This window comes from Sus scrofa, chromosome 9, assembly GCF_054392235.1.
Source record: "Sus scrofa isolate SSC_HxYL_T2T_F1_AM1 chromosome 9, Sscrofa_HxYL_maternal_Yorkshire_Landrace_v2.0, whole genome shotgun sequence".
NCBI classification, from domain to species: domain Eukaryota; kingdom Metazoa; phylum Chordata; class Mammalia; order Artiodactyla; family Suidae; genus Sus; species Sus scrofa.
This window is the reverse complement of record NC_139391.1, coordinates 63,985,103-63,997,716: the sequence shown is the minus strand read 5'-3', so window position 1 is coordinate 63,997,716 and position 12,614 is coordinate 63,985,103.

The window sequence follows — 12,614 nt, the reverse complement described above, 5'->3', positions numbered from 1 at the left end:
GGACCACGGTGTCGACCAGCTGTGCCAGAGGACTCGCGCCCGGCTCTGATTGCCCGTGGGGTCAACCAGCTGTCCCGGGTGACTCAGGCCAGTGTCCGAGGGGCCGCGATGTCGAACAGCTGCTCCAGGCAACTCGCGCTCAGGTCCGAGGGCCCGCGGGGTTGACAAGCAGTCCCGGGCGACTCGGGAACAGGTCCGTGGTTCCGCGGGGTCGACCAGCTCACCCGGGCGACACGGTCCCGGTCCGAGGGCCCACGCTGTCGAACAACTGTCCTGGGCGACTATCGCTTGGGTCTGAGGGCCCGTGGTTTTGAGAAGCCCTCCCGGGCGACTCGGGTTTGGGTCTTTTGCCCCACGGGGTCGACCACCTGTCCGGCACGACTCACGCACGACTCCAAGGCCCCAGGGGGTCTACCAGCTGTCCTGAGCATTTCGGGCCAGGGTCCGAGGGCCCGCGGGGTCGACCAGCTCTCCCTGGCGACTCAGGCCCGTGTCCGAGGGCCCAAGGGGTCGACCAGCTCTCCTGGACGACACATGTCCGGCTGTGATAGCCTGCGGTTTCGACAAGCTCTCCCGGGCGACTCAGACCAGTGTCCGAGTGCCCGTGATGTCGACCAGCTCTCCTGGGCCAGTCACGTTAGGGTCCGAGGTCCTGTGAGGTCGACCAGATGTCCCGCGCTACCTGGGCTATTGTCCGAGGTCCGGCGTGGTCCACCAGCACCCCCGGGCGACTCGCGCTCGGGTCCGAGGGTCCGCGGGGTTGACCAGCTCTCCCGGGCAATCGGGCTTGGGTCCGATGGCCTGCAGAGTCGACCAGCTGTCCTGGAGGACTCGCGCCAAGCTCCGATGGCCCGCAGGCTCGACCACATGTCTCGTGGGACCTGGGGCCGTGTTCCAGTGCCTGCGGTGTCGAACAGCTCTCCCGGGCGACTCGGGGCCGTGTCCGATGGCCCGTGATGTCGACCAGTGTACCTGAGGACTTGCGCTCAGGTCCGATGGTCCACGGGGTCGACCAGCCTTCCCGGGCGACTCGGGCTAAGGACTGATGACCCGCACGTTAGACCAACTCTCCCAGGCGCCTCGCGCTCGGGTCCGAGGGGGCGCGGTGTCGACCAGCACTCCTTGGCGACTCGTGCTCGGTTCCGAGGGTCCACGGGGTTGACCAGCTCTCCCGGGGGATCAGGCTTGGGCCTGATGGCCTGCAGGGTTCACCAGCTCTCCCAGAGGACTCGCGCCTGGCTCCGATAGCCCGCGGGCTCCACCACATGTCTCGTGGGACCTGGGGCCGTGTTCCAGTGCCTGAGGTATCGAACAGCTCTCCAGGGCGCTCAGGCTTGTGTCCGATGGCCCGTGGGGTCGACAAGCCATCTCAGGTAACTCGGGACCGTGTCCTCGGGCCCTCAGTGTCGACCTGCTGTCCCGGGCGACTCGGGCTCGGGTACGAAGGCCCGCAGGTTCGACAAGCTGTCCCAGGTAACTCAGGCCCGTGTCCCAGGGCCCGAGGTGTCGACCAGCTGCCCTGGGCGACTCAGGCCCGTTTCCGAGGTCCTGCGTGGACGACCAGCACTCCAGGGCAACTCGCGCTCTGGTAGTGGGCCCGTGGGGTAGACCAGCTGTACCAGAGGACTCGCGCCCGGCTCCATAGCCTGCGGGGTTGACCAGCTGTCCCGGGCAATACAGGCCAGTGTCCGAGGGCCTGTGGTGTTGACAAGCAGTCCCGGGCGACTCGGGAAAAGGTCTGGGGTTCCGCTGGGTCGACCAGCTCACCCGGGCGACATGGGCCCATGTCCGCGGGCCCGCACTGTCGACCAGCTCTGGTGGCCACTTGCGCTGGGGTCCGAGGTCCCGTGGGGTCGACCAGATGTCCTGGGCTACTTGGGCTATTGTCCGAGGTCCCGCGGGGTCCACCAGCTCTCCCGGGCGACTCGAGCTCGGTTTCGAGGTCCCACGGGGTCCACCAGAACCCCCGGGCAACTCGCGCTCGGGTCCGAGGGCCCACGGGTTTGACCAGTTCCCCCAGGCGACTTGGGCTTGGGCCGAGTGCTCGCAGGACCGCCAGATCTCCTGGGCGACTCACGCTCGCGTCCGAGGGCCTGTGGTGTCGACCAGCACTCCTTGGTGATTCGTGCTCCGTTCCGAGGGCCCGCAGGGTTGACCCGCTCCCCCGGGTGATCGGGCCTGGGCCCAATGGCCTGCAGGGTCAACAAACGGTCCCGGAGGACGCGCTCCTGGCTCCAATGGCTCGGGGGCTCGACCACATATCTCGTGGGAGCTGGGGCCGTGTTCCAGTGCCTGCGGTGTCGAACAGCTCTCCCGGGCGTCTCGGGGCCATGTCTGAGGCCCGCGATATCAACCAACTGTACCGGACAACTCGCGCTCAGGTCCGAGGGCCCATGGGGTAGACCAGCCTTCCCGGGTGACTCCGGCTCGGGTCCGATGGCCCGCAGGGTCGACAAGCTGTCCCAGGTAACTCGTGCCATTGGCCCTGGGCCCACGGTGTCGACCAGCTGCCCTGGGCGACTCAGGCCCGGGTCCGAGGTACTGCGTGGACGACCAGCCCTCCAGGGCGACTCGCGCTCTGGTAGTGGGCCCGCCGGGTAGACCAGCTCTCCCAGAGGACTCGTGCCCGGCTCCATAGCCTGCGGGGTCGACCAGCACTCCAGGGCAACTCGCGCTCCAATAGTGGGACCACGGTGTCGACCAGCTGTGCCAGAGGACTCGCGCCCGGCTCTGATTGCCCGTGGGGTCAACCAGCTGTCCCGGGTGACTCAGGCCAGTGTCCGAGGGGCCGCGATGTCGAAAAGCTGCTCCAGGCAACTCGCGCTCAGGTCCGAGGGCCCGCGGGGTTGACAAGCAGTCCCGGGCGACTCGGGAACAGGTCCGTGGTTCCGCGGGGTCGACCAGCTCACCCGGGCGACACGGTCCCGGTCCGAGGGCCCACGCTGTCGAACAACTGTCCTGGGCGACTATCGCTTGGGTCTGAGGGCCCGTGGATTTGACAAGCCCTCCCGGGCGACTCGGGTTTGGGTCTTTTGCCCCACGGGGTCGACCACCTGTCCGGCATGACTCACGCCCGCCTCCAAGGCCCCAGGGGGTCTACCAGCTGTCCTGAGCATTTCGGGCCAGTGTCCGAGGGCCCGCGGGGTCGACCAGCTCTCCCTGGCGACTCAGGCCCGGGTCCGAGGGCCCAAGGGGTCGACCAGCTCTCCTGGACGACACGTGTCCGGCTGTGATAGCCTGCGGTTTCGACAAGCTCTCCCGGGCGACTCAGACCAGTGTCCGAGTGCCCGTGATGTCGACCAGCTCTCCTGGGCCACTCACGTAAGGGTCCGAGGTCCTGTGAGGTCGACCAGATGTCCCGCGCTACCTGGGCTATTGTCCGAGGTCCGGCGTGGTCCACCAGCACCCCCGGGCGACTCGCGCTCGGGTCCGAGGGTCCGCGGGGTTGACCAGCTCTCCCGGGCAATCGGGCTTGGGTCCGATGGCCTGCAGAGTCGACCAGCTGTCCTGGAGGACTCGCGCCAAGCTCCGATGGCCTGCAGGCTCGACCACATGTCTCGTGGGACCTGGGGCCGTGTTCCAGTGCCTGCGGTGTCGAACAGCTCTCCCGGGCGACTCGGGGCCGTGTCCGATGGCCCGTGATGTCGACCAGTGTACCTGAGGACTTGCGCTCAGGTCCGATGGTCCACGGGGTCGACCAGCCTTCCCGGGCGACTCGGGCTAGGGTCTGATGACCCGCACGTTAGACCAACTCTCCCAGGCGCCTCGCGCTCGGGTCCGAGGGGGCGCGGTGTCGACCAGCACTCCTTGGCGACTTGTGCTCGGTTCCGAGGGTCCACGGGGTTGACCAGCTCTCCCGGGGGATTGGGCTTGGGCCTGATGGCCTGCAGGGTTCACCAGCTCTCCCAGAGGACTCGCGCCTGTCTCCGATAGCCCGCGGGCTCCACCACATGTCTCGTGGGACTTGGGGCCGTGTTCCAGTGCCTGAGGTATCGAACAGCTCTCCAGGGCGCTCAGGCTTGTGTCCGATGGCCCGCGGGGTCGACAAGCCATCTCAGGTAACTCGGGACCGTGTCCCTGGGCCCTCAGTGTCGACCTGCTGTCCCGGGCGACTCGGGCTCGGGTACGAAGGCCCGCAGGTTCGACAAGCAGTCCCAGGTAACTCAGGCCCGTGTCCCTGGGCCCGTGGTGTCGACCAGCTGCCCTGGGCGACTCAGGCCCGTTTCCGAGGTCCTGCGTGGACGACCAGCACTCCAGGGCAACTCGCGCTCTGGTAGTGGGCCCGTGGGGTAGACCAGCTGTACCAGAGGACTCGCGCCCGGCTCCATAGCCTGCGGGGTTGACCAGCTGTCCCGGGCAATACAGGCCAGTGTCCGAGGGCCTGTGGTGTTGACAAGCAGTCCCGGGCGACTCGGGAAAAGGTCTGGGGTTCCGCAGGGTCGACCAGCTCACCCGGGCGACATGGGCCCATGTCCGCGGGCCCGCACTGTCGACCAGCTCTCGTGGCCACTTGCGCTGGGGTCCGAGGTCCCGTGGGGTCGACCAGATGTCCTGGGCTACTTGGGCTATTGTCCGAGGTCCCGCGGGGTCCACCAGCTCTCCCGGGCGACTCGAGCTCGGTTTCGAGGTCCCACGGGGTCCACCAGAACCCCCGGGCAACTCGCGCTCGGGTCCGTGGGCCCACGGGTTTGACCAGTTCCCCCAGGCGACTCGGGCTTGGGCAAAGTGCTCGCAGGACCGCCAGATCTCCTGGGCGACTCACGCTCGCGTCCGAGGGCCTGTGGTGTCGACCAGCACTCCTTGGTGATTCGTGCTCCGTTCCGAGGGCCCGCAGGGTTGACCCGCTCCCCCGGGCGATCGGGCTTGGGCCCAATGGCCTGCAGGGTCAACCAACGGTCCCGGAGGACTCGCTCCTGGCTCCAATGGCTCGGGGGCTCGACCACATATCTCCTGGGAGCTGGGGCCGTGTTCCAGTGCCTGCGGTGTCGAACAGCTCTCCCGGGCGTCTCGGGGCCATGTCTGAGGCCCGCGATATCAAGCAACTGTACCGGACAACTCGCGCTCAGGTCCGAGGGCCCATGGGGTAGACCAGCCTTCCCGGCTGACTCCGGCTCGTGTCCGATGGCCCGCAGGGTCGACAAGCTGTCCCAGGTAACTCGGGCCCTTGTCCCTGGGCCCACGGTGTCGACCAGCTGCCCTGGGCGACTCAGGCCCGGGTCCGAGGTCCTGCGTGGACGTCCAGCCCTCCAGGGCGACTCGCGCTCTGGTAGTGGGCCCGCCGGGTAGACCAGCTCTCCCAGAGGACTCGCGCCCGGCTCCATAGCCTGCGGGGTCGACCAGCACTCCAGGGCATCTCGCGCTCCAATAGTGGGACCACGGTGTCGACCAGCTGTGCCAGAGGACTCGCGCCCGGCTCTGATTGCCCGTGGGGTCAACCAGCTGTCCCGGGTGACTCAGGCCAGTGTCCGAGGGGCCGCGATGTCGAACAGCTGCTCCAGGCAACTCGCGCTCAGGTCCGAGGGCGCACGGGGTTGACAAGCAGTCCCGGGCGACTCGGGAACAGGTCCGTGGTTGCGCGGGGTCGACCAGCTCACCCGGGCGACACGGTCCCGGTCCGAGGGCCCACGCTGTCGAACAACAGTCCTGGGCGACTATCGCTTGGGTCTGAGGGCCCGTGGTTTTGACAAGCACTCCCGGGCGACTCGGGTTTGGGTCTTTGGCCCCACGGGGTCGACCACTTGTCCGGCATGACTCACGCCCACCTCCAAGGCCCCAGGGGTCTACCAGCTGTCCTGAGCATTTCGGGCCAGTGTCCGAGGTCCCAAGGTGTCGACCAGCTCTCCCTGGCGACTCAGGCCCGGGTCCGAGGGCCCAAGGGGTCGACCAGCTCTCCTGGACGACACGTGTCCGGCTGTGATAGCCTGCGGTTTCGACAAGCTCTCCCGGGCGACTCAGACCAGTGTCCGAGTGCCCGTGATGTCGACCAGCTCTCCTGGGCCAGTCACGTTAGGGTCCGAGGTCCTGTGAGGTCGACCAGATGTCCCGCGCTACCTGGGCTATTGTCCGAGGTCCGGCGTGGTCCACCAGCACCCCCGGGCGACTCGCGCTCGGGTCCGAGGGTCCGCGGGGTTGACCAGCTCTCCCGGGCAATCGGGCTTGGGTCCGATGGCCTGCAGAGTCGACCAGCTGTCCTGGAGGACTCGCGCCAAGCTCCGATGGCCCGCAGGCTCGACCACATGTCTCGTGGGACCTGGGGCCGTGTTCCAGTGCCTGCGGTGTCGAACAGCTCTCCCGGGCGACTCGGGGCCGTGTCCGATGGCCCGTGATGTCGACCAGTGTACCTGAGGACTTGCGCTCAGGTCCGATGGTCCACGGGGTCGACCAGCCTTCCCGGGCGACTCGGGCTAGGGTCTGATGACCCGCATGTTAGACCAACTCTCCCAGGCGCCTCGCGCTCGGGTCCGAGGGGGCGCGGTGTCGACCAGCACTCCTTGGCGACTCGTGCTCGGTTCCGAGGGTCCACGGGGTTGACCAGCTCTCCTGGGCGATCGGGCTTGGGCCTGATGGCCTGCAGGGTTCACCAGCTCTCCCAGAGGACTCGCGCCGGGCTCCGATAGCCCGCGGGCTCCACCACATGTCTCGTGGGACCTGGGGCCGTGTTCCAGTGCCTGAGGTATCGAACAGCTCTCCAGGGCGCTCAGGCTTGCGTCCGATGGCCCGCGGGGTCGACAAGCCATCTCAGGTAACTCGGGACCGTGTCCCCGGGCCCTCAGTGTCGACCTGCTGTCCCGGGCGACTCGGGCTCGGATACGAAGGCCCGCAGGTTCGACAAACTGTCCCAGGTAACTCAGGCCCGTGTCCCTGGGCCCGCGGTGTCGACCAGCTGCCCTGGGCGACTCAGGCCCGTTTCCGAGGTCCTGCGTGGACGACCAGCACTCCAGGGTGACTCGCGCTCTGGTAGTGGGCCCGTGGGGTAGACCAGCTGTACCAGAGGACTCGTGCCCGGCTCCATAGCCTGCGGGGTTGACCAGCTGTCCCGGGCAATACAGGCCAGTGTCCGAGGGCCTGTGGTGTTGACAAGCAGTCCCGGGCGACTCGGGAAAAGGTCTGGGGTTCCGCAGGGTCGACCAGCTCACCCGGGCGACATGGGCCCATGTCTGCGGGCCCGCACTGTCGACCAGCTCTCGTGGCCACTTGCGCTGGGGTCCGAGGTCCCGTGGGGTCGACCAGATGTCCTGGGCTACTTGGGCTATTGTCCGAGGTCCCGCGGGGTCCACCAGCTCTCCCGGGCGACTCGAGCTCGGTTTCGAGGTCCCACGGGGTCCACCAGAACCCCCGGGCAACTCGCGCTCGGGTCCGTGGGCCCACGGGTTTGACCAGTTCCCCCAGGCGACTCGGGCTTGGGCAAAGTGCTCGCAGGACCGCCAGATCTCCTGGGCGACTCACGCTCGCGTCCGAGGGCCTGTGGTGTCGACCAGCACTCCTTGGTGATTCGTGCTCCGTTCCGAGGGCCCGCAGGGTTGACCCGCTCCCCCGGGCGATCGGGCTTGGGCCCAATGGCCTGCAGGGTCAACCAACGGTCCCGGAGGACTCGCTCCTGGCTCCAATGGCTCGGGGGCTCGACCACATATCTCCTGGGAGCTGGGGCCGTGTTCCAGTGCCTGCGGTGTCGAACAGCTCTCCCGGGCGTCTCGGGGCCATGTCTGAGGCCCGCGATATCAAGCAACTGTACCGGACAACTCGCGCTCAGGTCCGAGGGCCCATGGGGTAGACCAGCCTTCCCGGCTGACTCCGGCTCGTGTCCGATGGCCCGCAGGGTCGACAAGCTGTCCCAGGTAACTCGGGCCCTTGTCCCTGGGCCCACGGTGTCGACCAGCTGCCCTGGGCGACTCAGGCCCGGGTCCGAGGTCCTGCGTGGACGTCCAGCCCTCCAGGGCGACTCGCGCTCTGGTAGTGGGCCCGCCGGGTAGACCAGCTCTCCCAGAGGACTCGCGCCCGGCTCCATAGCCTGCGGGGTCGACCAGCACTCCAGGGCATCTCGCGCTCCAATAGTGGGACCACGGTGTCGAACAGCTGTGCCAGAGGACTCGCGCCCGGCTCTGATTGCCCGTGGGGTCAACCAGCTGTCCCGGGTGACTCAGGCCAGTGTCCGAGGGGCCGCGATGTCGAACAGCTGCTCCAGGCAACTCGCGCTCAGGTCCGAGGGCGCACGGGGTTGACAAGCAGTCCCGGGCGACTCGGGAACAGGTCCGTGGTTGCGCGGGGTCGACCAGCTCACCCGGGCGACACGGTCCCGGTCCGAGGGCCCACGCTGTCGAACAACAGTCCTGGGCGACTATCGCTTGGGTCTGAGGGCCCGTGGTTTTGACAAGCACTCCCGGGCGACTCGGGTTTGGGTCTTTGGCCCCACGGGGTCGACCACTTGTCCGGCATGACTCACGCCCACCTCCAAGGCCCCAGGGGTCTACCAGCTGTCCTGAGCATTTCGGGCCAGTGTCCGAGGTCCCAAGGTGTCGACCAGCTCTCCCTGGCGACTCAGGCCCGGGTCCGAGGGCCCAAGGGGTCGACCAGCTCTCCTGGACGACACGTGTCCGGCTGTGATAGCCTGCGGTTTCGACAAGCTCTCCCGGGCGACTCAGACCAGTGTCCGAGTGCCCGTGATGTCGACCAGCTCTCCTGGGCCACTCACGTTAGTGTCCGAGGTCCTGTGAGGTCGACCAGATGTCCCGCGCTACCTGGGCTATTGTCCGAGGTCCGGCGTGGTCCACCAGCACCCCCGGGCGACTCGCGCTCGGGTCCGAGGGTCCGCGGGGTTGACCAGCTCTCCCGGGCAATCGGGCTTGGGTCCGATGGCCTGCAGAGTCGACCAGCTGTCCTGGAGGACTCGCGCCAAGCTCCGATGGCCCGCAGGCTCGACCACATGTCTCGTGGGACCTGGGGCCGTGTTCCAGTGCCTGCGGTGTCGAACAGCTCTCCCGGGCGACTCGGGGCCGTGTCCGATGGCCCGTGATGTCGACCAGTGTACCTGAGGACTTGCGCTCAGGTCCGATGGTCCACGGGGTCGACCAGCCTTCCCGGGCGACTCGGGCTAGGGTCTGATGACCCGCATGTTAGACCAACTCTCCCAGGCGCCTCGCGCTCGGGTCCGAGGGGGCGCGGTGTCGACCAGCACTCCTTGGCGACTCGTGCTCGGTTCCGAGGGTCCACGGGGTTGACCAGCTCTCCTGGGCGATCGGGCTTGGGCCTGATGGCCTGCAGGGTTCACCAGCTCTCCCAGAGGACTCGCGCCGGGCTCCGATAGCCCGCGGGCTCCACCACATGTCTCGTGGGACCTGGGGCCGTGTTCCAGTGCCTGAGGTATCGAACAGCTCTCCAGGGCGCTCAGGCTTGCGTCCGATGGCCCGCGGGGTCGACAAGCCATCTCAGGTAACTCGGGACCGTGTCCCCGGGCCCTCAGTGTCGACCTGCTGTCCCGGGCGACTCGGGCTCGGATACGAAGGCCCGCAGGTTCGACAAACTGTCCCAGGTAACTCAGGCCCGTGTCCCTGGGCCCGCGGTGTCGACCAGCTGCCCTGGGCGACTCAGGCCCGTTTCCGAGGTCCTGCGTGGACGACCAGCACTCCAGGGTGACTCGCGCTCTGGTAGTTGGCCCGTGGGGTAGACCAGCTGTACCAGAGGACTCGTGCCCGGCTCCATAGCCTGCGGGGTTGACCAGCTGTCCCGGGCAATACAGGCCAGTGTCTGAGGGCCTGTGGTGTTGACAAGCAGTCCCGGGCGACTCGGGAATAGGTCTGGGGTTCCGCAGGGTCGACCAGCTCACCCGGGCGACATGGGCCCATGTCCGCGGGCCCGCACTGTCGACCAGCTCTCGTGGCCACTTGCGCTGGGGTCCGAGGTCCCGTGGGGTCGACCAGATGTCCTGGGCTACTTGGGCTATTGTCCGAGGTCCCGCGTGGTCCACCAGCTCTCCCGGGCAACTCGAGCTCGGTTTCGAGGTCCCACGGGTTCCACCAGAACCCCCGGGCAACTGGCGCTCGGGTCCGAGGGCCCACGGGTTTGACCAGTTCCCCCAGGGGACTTGGGCTTGGGCTGAGTGCTCGCAGGACCGCCAGATCTCCTGGGCGGCTCACGCTCGCGTCCGAGGGCCTGTGGTGTCGACCAGCACTCCTTGGTGATTCGTGCTCCGTTCCGAGGGCCCGCAGGTTTGACCCGCTCCCCCGGGCGATCGGGCTTGGGCCCAATGGCCTGCAGGGTCAACCAACGGTCCCGGAGGACTCGCTCCTGGCTCCAATGGCTCGCAGGCTCGACCACATATCTCGTGGGAGCTGGGGCCGTGTTCCAGTGTCTGCGGTGTCGAACAGCTCTCCCGGGCGTCTCGGGGCCATATCTGAGGCCCGCGATATCAAGCAACAGTACCGGACAACTCGCGCTCAGGTCCGAGGGCCCATGGGGTAGACCAGCCTTCCCGGGTGACTCCGGCTCGGGTCCGATGGCCCGCAGGGTCGAAAAGCTGTCCCAGGTAACTCGGGCCGTTGGCCCTGGGCCCACGGTGTCGACCAGCTGCCCTGGGCCACTCAGGCCCGGGTCCGAGGTCCTGCGTTGATGACCAGCCCTCCAGGGCGACTCGCGCTCTGGTAGTGGGCCCGCCGGGTAGACCAGCTCTCCCAGAGGACTCGCGCCCGGCTCCATAGCCTGCGGGGTCGACCAGCACTCCAGGGCAACTCGCGCTCCAATAGTGGGACCACGGTGTCGACCAGCTGAGCCAGAGGACTCGCGCCCGGCTCTGATTGCCCGTGGGGTCAACCAGCTGTCCCGGGTGACTCAGGCCAGTGTCCGAGGGGCCGCGATGTCGAACAGCTGCTCCAGGCAACTCGTGCTCAGGTCCGAGGGCCCACGGGGTTGACAAGCAGTACCGGGCGACTCGGGAACAGGTCCGTGGTTCCGCGGGGTCGACCAGCTCACCCGGGCGACACGGTCCCGGTCCGAGGGCCCACGCTGTCGAACAACTGTCCTGGGCGACTATCGCTTGGGTCTGAGGGCCCGTGGTTTTGACAAGCACTCCCGGGCGACTCGGGTTTGGGTCATTTGCCCCACGGGGTCGACCACCTGTCCGGCACGACTCACGCCCGCCTCCAAGGCCCCAGGGGGTCTACCAGCTGTCCTGAGCATTTCGGGCCAGTGTCCGAGGGCCCGCGGGGTCGACCAGCTCTCCCTGGCGACTCAGGCCCGGGTCCGAGGGCCCAAGGTGTCGACCAGCTCTCCTGGACGACTCGTGTCCGGCTGTGATAGCCTGCGGATTCGACAAGCTCTCCCAGGCGACTCAGACCAGTGTCCGAGTGCCCGTGATGTCGACCAGCTCTCCTGGGCAACTCACGTTAGGGTCCGAGGTCCTGTGAGGTCGACCAGATGTCCCGCACTACCTGGGCTATTGTCTGAGGTCCGGCGTGGTCCACCAGCACTCCCGGGCGACTCGCGCTCGGGTCCGAGGGTCCGCGGGGTTGACCAGCTCTCCCGGGCAATCGGGCTTGGGTCCGATGGCCTGCAGAGTCGACCAGCTGTCCTGGAGGACTCGCGCCAAGCTCCGATGGCCCGCAGGCTCGACCACATGTCTCGTGGGACCTGGGGCCGTGTTCCAGTGCCTGCGGTGTCGAACAGCTCTCCCGGGCGACTCGGGGCCGTGTCCGATGGCCCGTGATGTCGACCAGTGTACCTGAGGACTTGCGCTCAGGTCCGATGGTCCACGGGGTCGACCAGCCTTCCCGGGCGACTCGGGCTAGGGTCTGATGACCCGCACGCTAGACCAACTCTCCCAGGCGCCTCGCGCTCGGGTCCGAGGGGGCGCAGTGTCGACCAGCACTCCTTGGCGACTCGTGCTCGGTTCCGAGGGTCCACGGGGTTGACCAGCTCTCCCGGGCGATCGGGCTTGGGCCTGATGGCCTGCAGGGTTCACCAGCTCTCCCAGAGGACTCGCGCCTGGCTCCGATAGCCCGCGGGCTCCACCACATGTCTCGTGGGACCTGGGGCCGTGTTCCAGTGCCTGAGGTATCGAACAGCTCTCCAGGGCGCTCAGGCTTGTGTCCGATGGCCCGCGGGGTCGACAAGCCATCTCAGGTAACTCGGGACCGTGTCCCCGGGCCCTCAGTGTCGACCAGCTGTCCCGGGCGACTCGGGCTCGGGTACGAAGGCCCGCAGGTTCGACAAGCTGTCCCAGGTAACTCAGGCCCGTGTCCCTGAGCCCGCGGTGTCGACCAGCTGCCCTGGGCGACTCAGGCCCGTTTCCGAGGTCCTGCGTGGACGACCAGCACTCCAGGGCAACTCGCGCTCTGGTAGTGGGCCCGTGGGGTAGACCAGCTGTACCAGAGGACTCGCGCCCGGCTCCATAGCCTGCGGGGTTGACCAGCTGTCCCGGGCAATACAGGCCAGTGTCCGAGGGCCTGTGGTGTTGACAAGCAGTCCCGGGCGACTCGGGAAAAGGTCTGGGGTTCCGCAGGGTCGACCAGCTCACCCGGGCGACATGGGCCCATGTCCGCGGGCCCGCACTGTCGACCAGCTCTCGTGGCCACTTGCGCTGGGGTCCGAGGTCCCGTGGGGTCGACCAGATGTCCTGGGCTACT